The sequence below is a fragment of the Pogona vitticeps genome, chromosome 5 (assembly GCF_051106095.1).
Source record: "Pogona vitticeps strain Pit_001003342236 chromosome 5, PviZW2.1, whole genome shotgun sequence".
Classification (NCBI taxonomy): Eukaryota; Metazoa; Chordata; class Lepidosauria; order Squamata; family Agamidae; genus Pogona; species Pogona vitticeps.
The window spans coordinates 139,983,499-139,995,594 of NC_135787.1; the positions used below are offsets into that span (position 1 = coordinate 139,983,499).

Sequence of the window (12,096 nt, forward strand, 5' to 3'; positions counted from 1 at the left end):
GGTCAGCAGCAGAATTTTAGAGTATGATGCTGTGGGACGTACAGCTTACATTTTGGGCTGTTCATGGTGTGGTCTGGTGAGAGCATTATATGGGCAATACCACTGTAGCCCAACCTTGATCCATGCCCAGGTTGAACCTTTTTTGGTCCAGCAGTAGGACTACTGCTTCTTGGAGCCAGACTGGAATGATTCCCTAATATATGCATCTATTTGCCTAATGGTAGGGCTGGCACTAGAGATGCCCCAAAGCAGCTTAATGAGAACTGGGTGTATTTAGTGGCCCTCACAGGCTGTTGACAATGTTAGAGGAAAAAATTGAAATAGGGGTGGTAGTAGAATGTAAGATGCTGCTAGTGAGTGTTGTTGTTATGTGCTGTCAAGTTACCCTCAACTTATGACAACCCCATGAACGAGCAATCTCCAAAATCTCCTGTCCTCAACTGCCTTGCTCAGTTCTTGCAAACAGAATCTTGTGGTTCATTTAGAGAGTTAATCCATCTCGTATTTGGTCTTCCTCTTTCCAGCTGCCTTCCACCATTCCCGGTAACTGCTGTCTTTTCCAGAGAATCCTGCCTTCTCCTGATGTTCCCAAAGCAAGACAACCTCAATTTCAACATTTTTACCTCCAGAGATCATTCTGGCTTATTTTGATCTTGTTCATCTTTCTAGCAGTCCAGGGCATCTACAAAGCTGACACTTTCAAACAAATCAATTATTTTCTTGTCAGGTTTCTAAACTGTCCAGCTTTCACACACTTCCAATAGTTTGGATGATCTTGGTCTTGGTTTCCAGTGACATATCCTTACATATGATTATCTTTTCTAGTTCCTACATTGTTGCCCTTTGAAGTCTCAATCTTCTAATTTCTTGGCTTCTGTTCCCATGTGGATTGGTGGTTGAACCAAGGTATACAAAATCTTGGACTATTTCAATTTCTTCATTGTCAACATTAAAGTTGTGTAGTTCTTCTGTAGTCATGGAATATGGAGTACATATGAAATACAAATATGGAAAACAAAACAATGGCCCCCACACTGGAAACATTCAGTGTAGTACATTCCACCTCCCAAGAAAGGAGATGCCAAGGACTGCAGTAACTACAGGATTATTGCTTTAATTTCTCATGCAAACAAAGTTATGCTCGAGGTGTTGTAACAAAAACTTTTACCTTATAGGGAGTGAGAAGTGCCTGATGTTCAAACTGGATTTCAAAAAGGAGGGAGCACTTGAAATCACATTGCAAAATATCCACTGGATACTGGAATGCACCAAAGAGTTTCAGAAGAAGATCTGTCTATGCTTTATAGACCACGTCAAAGCCTTTGACTGTGTAGAACATGAGAAACTATGGGTTGTTTAGAAAGAAATGGGTGTGCTTCAGCTCTTGATTGTCCTGATGCATAACTTGTATAGTGAAAAAGAAGCAATGGTTTCCTGTAGGCAAAGGTGTCAGACAAGAGTGCATTTTATCTCTTTATCTGTTCAATCTGTACACTAGGGAGTGATGTAATCACATATACAGATAGCGTCTGAGCATTTGGTGGAGGGGAGCATCCTTGTTCAACTGAAAATTAAAAACAATGATGGAATAATATGAAAAAGGTGAACAGTGAGGAGGCATTCTAGAACAGGTGTGTTCTGATAATTGCAAGGGAAAATGAAGGGGCTTGTCAGCAGGCAGGTCCATTTCCAGAGGCACACCCATGTGTACCTTTCTGTCTCACAGGATGAGATAAGAGACATGTCAACAAGCATGCACTATCCACACTGCTGAACCAGTTTATTTTTGGTCTGCTTTTTTTTTTTTTTGAAAAAAGAACAAGTCGAGGCCATTTAGCAAGTGCACAGACATGCCTCAGATGAAAGACTTCCGTGGGCAGGTATACTCTTTTCTGCCTTGGTATTACCAGAATTTGCTCCCATGATACTTGGTGCCGTTTCCCACACCAGAGACAGCACTATTTCCAGAGAACATTTTCATGGGAGAAGTGGTGTAAGGAAAAAAAAACATTTTAAGAGAAAACTATGATGTAAGTCCTTATGCATAAATGATATGGATATCACTAATTTCCAGAAGGATGACGATGGGAATCCTATGTAACAGACAAAAGTAACAATGGGCCGGTGATCTTGTAAAGAAGAACAAATTGATTACAGGCTGTAGCCCAGTTAATCTGCATGATCCAAAACTTTAGGTGCATATTCGTGTTAAATATACACCTAAAGTTCACTATCTACAATCCCACTCCCACCATTTGCTCTTCTGTCTATATATCTGGACAACAATTATACATCTTATTATGTGAGGTACTGGCCACAACATTTCATACTATAATGAATATGTGTGCAAATTCCCCCAATCCCATGTTATCCCTGGAAACAGCACTTTTCATTCATGACTTGCTCGCATGATTTATTGACCTTCAACACTTCCCCATAACATATATCTAAAAGCATGGTAGGCTAGGCATAAGATGGAGTTGTGGTAGAAGACTTCAAGTATGTAACACATGAATCTTGGATGTGTAGACTGCAACAGAAGTGAACCTGTCTATCTGTTATTCCTGTTTACTTAGTCCCCAGTGTGACTTACTGATTATTCTTCAAATGCTAAAATGCCATGGGGCATGAGTGAGCAAAATATGATTCCAGGGCCACATGCACCACCCAAAACTATTTTTGTGGCCCCAGAATGTTCCTCTATTGAAACAAAATGTACAAAAAAAGTCATTTCCCATTTCTAGAAAGTTTCAGGACTGGCGATTTTTCAGTAAAAAAAATATTGGCTGCCCAACTCCCCAAACCTGTGTGAGACTTAAGTAGACTTTTAACAATATTTGGCCTTGGCACTTTCCCTTCATTTGGTGGACTGATACAGCTTTCAGTGGATCCTGGTAGTACAGAATGACCACTGATCCTTTTCAGTTACATATACCTTCCACAGAGTAAAATAATGAGTTAGCCATGTTCACAGCGGGAGCCATCCTCTAGAGCAATAGTTGTCATTCAATGGGTAACCCAGATGTTCTTGGATTGCAGTTACCAGAACCCTTTACCACCAACTGTGCTGGCTGGAATTTCTGGGAGTTGAAGTCCAAGAACATCTGGTTTACCAAGACTGGGAACCACTCAGTTCTAGAACACTCTTTCTCATGGAGTCTGAAGAGTGACCACCATGTTAAGTTTTAGATGCATACTATAGGTTTACATTTTCTATGCAGATTTTAATGATTTCCTCCTTTACATTAGTTGTTTTGAATGTTTGGAATTTTTTTGCATCTTCACTGGTTTCCAAATTGTTTTATAAAGTGTATGTTATTTTTTATAATGCATCATATATGTATTGAATGTAAGCAACATAGAGCTTCTATTTTTTATTAGCTGGTATGCAAGTACTGTTAACAGTCAGAACAACCCCCTGGACTCTTTTTCCATATAACTGTTCTATCAGTTATGTACAACCATGAAACAAAAATAAAACCCATTTCCCACAAAGAGTCTGAAATTTTGTTTAAATCTGAATTAATGCTAACACTATAAGTACTCTTTTTAAGTTCCCATTGTTCTGACACCTCTGAAAGTGTGAATTCTTTTATTTCTGGAGAGAGAGAGAGAGAGAGAGAGAGAGAGAGAGAGAGAGAGAGAGAGAGAGAGAGAGAGAGAGAGAGAGGGTAGCTTTCACAATGCTGCTTATTTGTATTGCTCTAGCAACACAGCTCTTTAGCTAGTAATAGGAGACTTTACCAGGACAATACATTTGCCTGGAAGGAATGTAAAGGAATGCTGTTCATTTAGCATTTGGGACATCACATGATGATAAGTCACATTTGTCACATCACTTAAAAAAAATCAAATACATTGAAAAAAGTGGGAAAGGAAGTAGAGCTTGTTTTCTTAGAGTATCCAGTCTGTATGCAGAGTTGTGATCGAATATGCAGCAAAAAGAAACAAAGTCTGAAAGTTAATACCCTTGGCGCCAAGTGTGTGTTTATAAAAGAGGAATGTAACCAGACGTTTCTGATATGTGGTGCAAGAAGTCCTGATAGGTTGCCTCTTTTACACAGAACAAGATCATTGTGATGCACCTATTGTGGAGTTCACATACATGCGTTAGAGACATACCTATTGGCACTTTCATGTATATGACTGAAGCATTTGTACATGATGTAAAATGCTGCTTCAAAAGGCAACTTGATTTTGATCATTGTGGGGGCTGGGGGTGGGGAGATGGAGGAGTGGACAGGATCTGAATCTAGTGAAGGCCCTGGCCTGGGGTTATAGGAGTAGGTAGTATGGGAATTAGGGTTCCCATGTCTCAGGGCACTGGCTGAGGTTTCAGGGAATTGCTGTGCCTCTCTGGGTCTCTTACAGCAGGGGTTTTTTCAGGGCTCACTGCATTGGGGTAGGAGAAGATGCCCCAAAAAGCCAGGAAGGGGGGAAGAGGATTGGAGACAAAAGTGCTGATGCCATGTGATTGGGCCCACCATGTCAATGCCGTGCAAGACAGGGAGCAAAGCACCAATGTCTCAACTCCTGAGCCTTCTTATTGGAGAGAACCTGGCAGCAACACTGCAGAACCTAGGATGGGCAGGGGGAACTCCCTGCCATTGTCACAAGGCACACCAGAAGCCCAGGAGAAGTGTTGAGCCAAAAGAAGAATGGCATCTATGGAGTGGCAACTTTCGGGATTCCAGTTCTGGTTGGGATGTCAGAAACTACTGCAGCTGGTGGGTGCAATTTGCTACTCTGTGGCATCATGGGGCCACCTAGGTTTTAACCCAGAAATCTTGGAGAATTGCATGATTCTGACCTTGTAATCCTGTTTGAGTTTCCTTTCATATTTCTGCAAATAGCCAGAATTTATTTATTTATTTATTTATTTATTTATTTATTTATTTATTTATTTATTTATTTATTTATTTATTTATTTTATTTTATTTTATTTATTTATATCCCGCCTATCTAATCAATTAAGATTACTCTAGGCGGAGGAACAGATGAACAGAGAAGTATCCATAAGTACTATCTTCTGTGCTTGCTAGGTTTCTGGTCTTTCAGAGTCCAGGTTGCACATTCATTGTGCTCATGCACTAAAAATCCTTTGTTTTCAGTGGTTCATGCAAAGATGGGGGAACATGTTGATTATAGTTGTGACCTAAGAAAGAGAAATAGCAGCGTATTGTCCTTTCTCTGACTGTGTTCATTCATCTGGTTTGTCTTGTTTAATAATACAAGCAGGGGAATCTACAAATGGGCATTAACACAGCTTGCTTGTGTTTTTGCTGCTTGTATGTGAGGCAACGCTCAGCATCACACATCCAGGCACATTCCTCCAGCTGTACTGTTGCAGCACCAAAACACAGATGAATTTTTGTACTATGGTTCACGCACTGACATTTTGCAACATGCCCCTAACGTCTTTCTATGTAACTCTCTCATTGTTACGAAATTGCATCTGCCACCTTCTAGTTGACCTCTTTTTTTTTTGCTTTGCTCAATATTATTTTGAAGTGTATATGTCTAACGTGAGTTTTGTTCTGTTCTGTTACTGATGAACCAGTGCTGTTCTCTTGATATTCTTGGCAAATCAAATACACAATCCATTGTTTCTCAACCATTTTTTTAAAAAAAAACCATTCAAATTCTACACTAAGTGAGGGCATTTTATGAACAAGGAGTGGGGGCACCTCACTGCAAAATTTCAAGGGAGCACCCTGCTTCTTGGTGATGAATAATCATTAGTACTCTAAGAATATAATATATGTATTTGATCCTATTTACCATATTAGATGGATAGACTGTTGAAAATATTTTTCCAAACTACAGTACCCTCATTTCCCCTGAAATCCTGATAAGCTCTTCTAGGGGAGGGGGATCATGCTTGGTGGTTGAAAAACACTCATATAACATCATTTAAATTATGAACAAATAGAGTTGAAAGCCTATTGTAATTAGAATTTTGTGTCAACCTGGAAGTTCCATCAGCAGAATACTGTACGTCTTCAAAATGTTACAGTGGGTGAGGTGGTTTTGAACTGAGATTTTTTTGTGCAAGTAGTCATCCTTTTGCTCTTATGCCACATTTTGGACTGATATTTTGAGCACTTACTGGATATTTATTTATTTATTTATTTATTTATTTATTTATTTATTTATTTGATTTATATCCCGCCCATCTGGCCTAAAAGGCCACTCTAAAAGGATACTAAAAGAAAAATGGACCCATATGTTTCTTTCCCTGACAGGCATGGGGAAAGGCTGTTCTTCCTAAAGTTGGTGGCCTACAACTTCCATCAGACTTAGGTAGCAAAATGAAGAATGATAGGAGTTGCAGTCCAATGATATCTGTGAGACTGCATTTCATCCTACCTCTACAGGAGACCAGAAATGCCAGCTTGGTTAAGCTGAAGAACTTAAAGCTATAGCAATGTTTGGGCCACATTCCAGCACTGCAGCAAGCCAGCTAATTTAAGCTAGCTAGCTTCAGTAGACTGAACTTTGGCCTGTGTTGGTTGGTGGCTTTTAGATGTTGAGTGATAGATGCAAGATGCATTTTAGGAGCTTCAGTTTTTGGACAAGACTCATTTTGATTTCTTTAAAACAACTAACCTCTGAGATCTGTTAAAATGAAACCATACCACTTACTTGTTACTTCTTGAAGACTTACAAGCATCATTATAAACTTCCTCCATCTTCCCGTACTCTCATCCATCTGATGTCCTCATACAAGCCAGTGCAGTGTATTGTATATGGGGAAACATTATTAGAATGAAATGTCTGCTGTACTTGAACAGCCATTTTCATGGTGGGGGAAAAAGTTGCTCCCCCTCCCCAAACTGTAACTGTGTTTATTTATTGTGTTTATCAGTTACAAAGCCAGGCTGCTTGCAATCCCCCAACAAAGGAGGCAAATAACTTTTGTGCAACAATGTAAGATGTTATTGCACAAAGGAGTGCAATAACATCTGGAGGGTATCTAGTGCCCTTCCAGATGTTATTGCACCACAACTCTTATTCCTGACCATTAGCCCTGCTGACTGAGACTGATGGGAAAGGTCTGCAGTTAGCCATTCATTTAAGAGTTAAATCACACACTAGAAAAATGTGTCTTTTCCTGCCTATTACAACATGCTCTTTCCGGCCATGCAATTCTGTCTAAGTTCCTGGCCTCAGCAATCAGACTTGCAAATGTTTCCAAGAGTTTTCTTCCTGATGACTATAATGAACTCCTGCAAAGCAAGCTAATTTGCAATATTTTAATAAGACAGGCTTGTGCTAGTATAAACATATGTCTTTCCTGTTCTTAAGAAGTGGATGTGGCCTGTGCCTGGAAGAGGTATGGCAACATTGTCCTGAATTTTGCAGGTGAGCTGCCTTCCTCTTGCTCTCTGTGTTGCTCGTTAATGAGGTATGCTTCTAATGATGTACAAACTGTGCTGTCCACTTTAAAAGTGGACTGTCTTAGAAACTTCTTCATAGTCCAAGAATTAACACTAAGTCAATTGCACTGCCCTCTTTTGTGACGACAGTTTCCTTTTAAACAGAGTTCATGGAGAGTTGCATCGGGCAGGCCAGCATTATTGCATCAGACTGACAGGCGTCCTGTGTCCTTGTGCAATCCTTGGAGAGGTAGGTATTAGTCTTTTGTAGGAGAAAGAGGAGGACCATGCCCCTTAAGTGACCCACCAATCAACTGTGGGGTGTTGAAGGGCATTGCACTGTGATGTAACAGGGGCTGAATTTAAGAGTTCAGAGATACATTGAACTTTTTATTTACCCACCTGAACTTCTGACCTTCAAAAGCTCAGCCATTGATTACTGGCACATAGGTTTTTTTTTTTTTTTAAAAATGCAATCTTGCTACAATTCAAGGCATTAGATTAAAGAGTACTTTAGCTTTCTTGCACCCCCCACTTTTTTGGGGTGGTGTTGTTACAAAAAGAAACTTCATTCTACAAATTTTTCATTTTGAAATACAACTATGATGATAAAAAACTGACAACACTATCACATTTCTCAGATTCTTCATCCTAAATGTCTGCTAGATGCTTTGTGTACCCTATGTACTTCTGAATCATAGCCACATGCCAGTTCATGAAATGGCAAGATTCTGGAATCAGACATGTCTGGAATGAAATCATGCCTGAGTCGAGCTTCTTCTGAAATAAACTGCCCAATATATATTTGAATCTAAAGAGAAATCCCATAACCATAACATTCTGTACTTGCATCCAAGCTGGGATCCATGCTCTGACACAGATCTCTGTGAGTCATGAGACTATTATTTGAAAAAGACCTCCTAGGAATTGGACAACAGTAACAATAACAGAAACAGAAATATAAGATGTCAGTACCCATTTTCAACAAATAGAGTCTGTAAGGATAATTAGTAGTCGCTGGTATTAGACTCACACATGTCAATTTAGCATCTCAGGTAAGAGGAATAAACCAGGTGGGTCCTGCATCAAAGTTTATATATATAACATCAGCTCCAACTGCAGAGGTTGAAAAAGTGCCCTTTCCCAAGCTTTGTCCATGAGTCCACCTTTATCGTTACCAAATTTCACCTGAGGTTCTTTGTGGGGATCTCTAGAGATACGGCTGCTTATAAACATGCCCTTAATCATAAAACTGTTCCATAAAATACATGTTCCAGTTAGGAAAAGAGTTTGCATAGGTCATGTTCTAGTCAGTTGAACAAAAAAGAAGATGCAATAGCCATTTCCCCCTAGGCAACAAACATCATTGTATAAAAGGTAATCATGAGTTGCTTCAGTTGCCCGCTTCCCACAGATGCACAGCATTTCCGGTGCATCATTTTTCAAACAATACCAGGCCACTCCTTTGCTTGTTCCCAAGTACTCCATCTCCATCTCCATTCCCAGGATCAGGTGACTCACTCTGGAAAATTCCTAAACTTGCCCAATGATCTTAAAACATATCTCTCGACCAGGATTACCCTTTAAGCACAGCTTGCTGCTGTTTTTTTTCTTAAACAACTTCAAAAAATATGATTCTTTCAAGCTCAAAGTCAGAGTTAAAACACAGGCTGCTTATCTGGAGCCATCAGATTCCCGTTGCAGTGATTTATCTATTCTTGAACTAATAGGTGATGACAATTTTGTTGATGGCACTGCAAATCACTTCTGCACCACTGGGCTCCACCAGGTTATGGTACAATTTCAATTATAGTCCAGGCCACAATTTTTAGCAGCTGCCACATCTGAACCAGCCCATAGAAGCCAGTGTTTGGTGGGCACTGAACTTGATGGCTTTCCATGGATTGGTTTGTTCACATGATTGGGATAAGGTAAGAAGAAGAACTTATTCAAGAAAAAGGACACACAACCTTTTTTTAAGACACTATAGAAAACTCCCAGCATCCTGCAGCCAGCACAGACAGAAGTCAGGACTGGGGAATTCTGGGAGTTATTGTCCACAAAAATAATATTTCGAAGCTGTTATATTTCACAGGGAGGACCTGCTGAGAGTTTTGGAATTTGCTTACTTCCTTTTTAAGATACAGAGGAACATGGAGAGATCAGTCCATTCTCATCCCCCACTTTGGAAAAGGAAAAATGATGAGTCTGGATGCTTCTTGGTTAAAGGACACAAAAACTCTTACTTGCAGTTCATGCTTTATGTTTTTTTTATATACGTGCAGACTGTGCAGCTACAACTACATATGTCTATGCCCAGGCGGCAGAAAATGAAGGAGGGAGGAAAGGCAGCTAGGAAAGGGAGTGACAGGATGGAAAGAGCAGTCTTGAAGATTCTGAGGTGTGGGGACAAAAAAAACCTCTCTATGTTTATAGCAGGTTCACATCATGCTCCTCACTGAGATCCAGTATTAAAGGGGAAACATGCATGGCAGTATTTTTCTAGCAGAAACAAGCTCAGCACTCGAGCCCATTTTGTATGCGGGTTCCAAAATCCTGACTTAAAAAGAATTAGAATGAAACCCAGAGAAGTGTTGCCATGCAATAGAGATGAAGTTTCCTCAACCTGGCGTCCTTCAGATGTGTATGGGGATTCCCATCAGCCAGGTGTTGCCAGCCATATAATCTGACACATACAGAGTGCTTCAAACTAGAAATGCATAGGCATTATGGATTGGGTGGAGAGGCAGTTAGGCTTGGTGGCTTCCAAGATTCTCAGCATGCCCAGAATTTGGAAACGTTATTTGTTTAGAGAAAAGATACCAGAATCCACTGTCCAAAATGGTAAGTGGTCATAACGATGGGGGATTCTTGGATCTATAGTACAAAAAGTATTTTTTTCCAACGACTGGGCATAACATTATACCATACATAAATGTTTTTTCTATTATCTGTTGCATTGGCCATATAGATGGTCTGAGAAACTACTGAATCTTTTCTTGACTTTCAGATATGACACCCTTCTGCAGCCAAGTGAATGACAATTATGAAAATATAGCAGTGCAATCACGCAACTAGTTCTGAAGAATGAAGGCTTCTTTGAATGAGTCTCCATTTTGCTCACTGGGAAACAATGGCATACTATTGTGTCCTTCATTGTGTTGTTTTGCTCTTAACACTCTGCTCCTTGTTAATTGTTGTGTACAAAAAGGAAACATTGGAGTAGGTTTGTGGAGTTGCCTAAGAGAACTGAAAGTTGTTTAATGGGTGAAGGAAAGGTTGCAGAGCACAACCTTTCATCTGGATTGTATCTGGCTGTCATCAGGGTGACGCAACCACAGAGACGCAGACGAACCTGGAAGGAGAGAGTGCAGTTAATGATTTATAAATGAAGCATGGCTTGTACTACTTTAGAGGACTTCAACAGAACTACAGTAGTCCACAGTTAGGACACTGTACTTATTTCATTTATCCATTCTTGATTTTTATTGTTTTTAGGTGCCACTGAGTTGCTCCTTCTGAATTCCGGTGACCCTGACAAGGGTTTTGATGTTCATGCAACATTCAAGGAGTAGTTACCCATGGCCAGCCCTAACGTGGCACTCAATCTATCGTGCCATCCTGGCTCTATCCTTCACAACCTGTACTTAATTTATAATTTCCTGTGAAACAGGTTAGCCATATTAGCTTATTGTAAGATGTCCAGAGTTCTAGCTTGATTTGAACAAAATCATGGCCATCAGTTCATCTAGGTTTGTGGAGATGCTTGTGGTTGTTTGGTGGTAAAGTATGAACAGTTTGTTTATGTTCAGAAGCACACTTATTGGTACTTTACAGGTAACTGGACCCAGTCCTTGGAAATAAAACATATGTTTTTGAGCTCACTTTTCAGGCTGCTTATTGAGTTTAGTTTATTTCAGTAATATATTCTCCTTATTTTTCAGCTTAGGATTCAACATAAGTGCTGTTACTAAACTATCAGACATACATTTTATGAATCCATTCCCCTGCCCCACCTTCCTCTCTGCTTTCCATTGGAAATGCTCCTCTTCAGTGCAGAAGGTTGTGAATGAGCTTGAAGAATGCACTTCATTTGAAACCAGTGTCCACCCACTGCCCTCTTCCATGGCTTACTACTTATTTGTTTTAAGTTAAATCACTGTAATATAGTACATTCAAATATAGTACACATTGTATAAGGAATGGGAAATCTGTAGCTCTTCAGATATGATTAGGCTACAACTCCCCTAATCCTTTACCATTGCTAGCTAGGGCTGAAGGGAGCTTTAATCTAATAGCTAGCGGACTATACTTTCGCCACTCCTCCACAGTGCAAGCACACACAATAGACATTGTTTAGAAATGTTCCACATTTGATTTGTATCCTTGGGACTCCAGAAAGATGGACAGAAGTAGACTGTGGCAAGCTTCCTGAGAATAAAGTAGAATAATCTATGCTATGTTATGCTGCAATGTATTGCTTGGGTTGATTGTCTGAATATTTGCTTATTTTTAACCTCCTTAGATGCTTTGCATGCTTTGTTTTGTCACTGTTCTCAGTCAGGAAAATTAGCTAATACCTTAAAACACAATTTTATTGCAAACATCTCAATAGGGTAATGGCAAGGGGGAGTCATACATTTAGCTGCGATTATTAATATATACATTTTATTTTATTTTATGCTATTTATTTGCTGGAGAAGAAACATGAAATGTT

General features: G+C 39.7%; 1 long non-coding RNA gene across 1 annotated transcript; it reads left to right on the forward strand.

Annotated features, from left to right (window-relative positions):
- The first annotated feature begins 4,586 nt into the window (after positions 1 to 4,586).
- LOC140707716 (uncharacterized) lies at positions 4,587 to 11,320 on the forward strand. The gene is made up of 3 exons (XR_012087898.2): positions 4,587 to 4,727; positions 7,545 to 7,629; positions 10,390 to 11,320. It is a non-coding gene; the product is annotated as an uncharacterized LOC140707716 (long non-coding RNA).
- Positions 11,321 to 12,096: the final 776 nt, after the last annotated feature.